Raw genomic sequence first — 3,003 nt, forward strand, 5'->3', positions numbered from 1 at the left:
AAAACTACGTATGAATGTTTATTTTACCTAATTTGTAAAAAAAACAATCATTTGTTCAAAACAGGCATGGTACCAGATGGCTTTATAGATGACTATATATTTTTATACTATCGTATTTGAGATGAATACAGCAGATGGCTTACACTTGATGGCGACGATGCTGTAATTTTTATCGAATGTTAATTGTTAATATATGAGTTAATGAACTGCGCCTGACCATTATTCGTATAGTGAACAATAAATCAGTATTTTTTTGTCAACAATATATATAATAATAATAATGACTGTTCCAGTTTTCTTATTATGAGATGTTTAGCAAAAAACATTCTTAAATAAGTACATTTTATTAAAAAAAAATTGTACTAATTAAAAAAAAAATAATAAATTTATAGTTAAATTTAATTTAATTAATATGAAATATTGCATGATAAGTCGGTTGAATTGGAAAGTCGACGGTTAATAATGAACTGAATTTATATATAATAAATATTATATATAAATAATATATATATTATAAATAATTAATATATTATGGTATATTATATTAAATATACCCAATGTTCTTTTAAATTATTTTTTACTATTGTAAGTTGAATGGTAGTTAAATAATAAGAAAAATTTGAGTTTACAAATAACAATACAGCATATTGTATATAATTTAATGTGTTAAATTTATTTAGTTATCACAAAACTGTATATGTTTAAATATAAATTCCATGGAACTTAACATGCGCGAAAACGAGACATAAATGTAATATTTTATCTATTTCAAAAGTAATTAGACGATCAACTGTCATTTTTATCATTAACACAGAAGAACATATCATAAATTAAATTTCATTGCATTTTTTTAATCAATGCAAGTATATAAAGTCTTGGATCTGTTTATTCATTCGAAAGAATTATAAGAGTGCAGTAGTTTGTTCTAACAACCAGATTTTGCGCAAAGAAATTTGTTGTAGTTACATTTTTCGTTTGATAAAAATTAAACTGTAAGTATAAAATTAATTATTGTAATTATATATGCTATTTTTAATGTCTTAATAGATTTTAAAAAATAAAAGTTTTATATTATCAAATTAATTGAACTCAAATGTTTTTTATTTTTGCAAACTTATTGGAATTCATATTATATAAATTTACATTATAACATTTTATAGTCTTAATTTACAAAGAATATTATAATAAAATGCTAATTATTTCAGATTTTATATCCACTAGCGATTACTTGCTGTTTCAATTGCATTTCGACGAACGGAAAACTTATACTGTAACGAATACTTGTTGCATCAACTGCATTTTGAGGAATAAATAAATAATGTAAGTTCTTTAAATTGTTATTTTAGTATTATAAGTTGATTATTAACCAAGAGTAAAATTTAATTTTTTTACTAATAATTTATTTGGCGTAAAAAGTTATTTTTCTATAAATAAAAATTCGTTTTATCATAATTATTGAATAACGGTAAATAAGTCTAGATATTTTTTTCTAAATTAAGTTATTATTTTTTATTTTAGTTATCATGCCGCAAAATCCTTTTATACCATTCGATTTTCGAAATATATTTTGTATGTATTTAAATAGAATTTTTACTTTGTTAAATAAAAATTTTTTTTAGTAAAATGGATGTTGTAAAAAAACTTAAGTCACAAGCTAAAAATGAATATGTCTCTATGTCATCATTACAATTGGATCGTCCATATCCAGTAACACAGCTGAGAGCTGTTGAAACCAGGTATGGACACTCCATAATTGCACGATTGGAAAATGGTTGCCAGTTATGTCTACCAAAATCTATATTTCTTTTCGATGAAGAAATAGTGCATTTTAATAGCAGTGAAAAAAAATTATGTTTAATATATCACGGAAAACGTGGTAAAGCATATAACTTTTCTTTTATATAATTCAAAAAATAATATAACGTTCATAATTTTTTTACAAACAATTAACAATAATTTACGAAAAACTTATAATTTATAATTAATTAATTATAGTCTATAATCTGATATTTATGTTATAACTTTATTTTACTAACATAAAATTGTATTGTAATTGAATGAAATAAAATTTTCCTAATAACAAATTATCATTTTGTTGATATTTTCACATTGTAAGTTTAAAACTTTATTAATAATTTATATTTATATTTTTAAATTTAAATTTATAAATAATAAATCGTACATATAAATATATNTAATTTTAATTTATAAATGATAAATCCTACACATAAATATATACATAAAGATAATCAAACAATAAATCTATTTAATTTATGTGGAGAGATTAATATCTCTTTATTTTATCTTCATTGTGAAAACAGACATTAAACTTAATAAAAAAAATACGATTTTTGTAAAAAAATTCTTTTTTATATTTTTAACTTTATAATGCTATAACTTCTCGAAAGATCTATGGATCAATATAATTCTTTTTTTTGTAGATGCATGATGTCTTTACCTATCATTTGGTATATTTTTTTTATAAATCTGACTTTTTACCTGCCTACAGGGGGGGATTCAAAATGACAACTTTTTCACAAAAAATTGACTTTTTCAACTTAAATTTTGAAAGTGTTCCGGAAAGTCTGACACTTTTATATATATCTTAAATTAAAGCTAATGTAATATATTTTATCATGAAAAAAAAAAAATTTCGGACTTTATATTGTCTTCATAGTGAAAATGGCTACCAAATGCTATTATTGTGTGAAAATTCTCAATTTTATTTTTTACATTTTTAACATTATAATGCTATAACTTATTGAAAAGTGTATTGATCAATATAATTTTTTTATGGGAAATACTATTTTCTAATAATCTCTTTTTTATTCGACATACTTTGTCTTAATCAGGATATTAATAAGGAACTAGCAGTTTATGAAGCTTTTGGAATAATCCACCAATTTTTTAAAATTAAACACTATCTAAAGATTTGCATCGAAGCGTTTTTTTTTGATAGTGATTTTAATCACTGTCAGATATCATTATACTTGATCCAACTAT

At 21.7% G+C, this 3,003-nt stretch overlaps 1 long non-coding RNA gene across 1 annotated transcript; it reads left to right on the forward strand.

Moving 5' to 3' along the window:
- The first annotated feature begins 638 nt into the window (after positions 1–638).
- On the forward strand, positions 639–1,955 carry LOC126894943 (uncharacterized). The gene is made up of 3 exons (XR_007701551.1): positions 639–992; positions 1,206–1,320; positions 1,620–1,955. It is a non-coding gene; the product is annotated as an uncharacterized LOC126894943 (long non-coding RNA).
- Positions 1,956–3,003: the final 1,048 nt, after the last annotated feature.

Source organism: Daktulosphaira vitifoliae, unplaced genomic scaffold, assembly GCF_025091365.1.
Source record: "Daktulosphaira vitifoliae isolate Bord-2020 unplaced genomic scaffold, ASM2509136v1 Scaffold_1, whole genome shotgun sequence".
NCBI lineage: Eukaryota > Metazoa > Arthropoda > Insecta > Hemiptera > Phylloxeridae > Daktulosphaira > Daktulosphaira vitifoliae.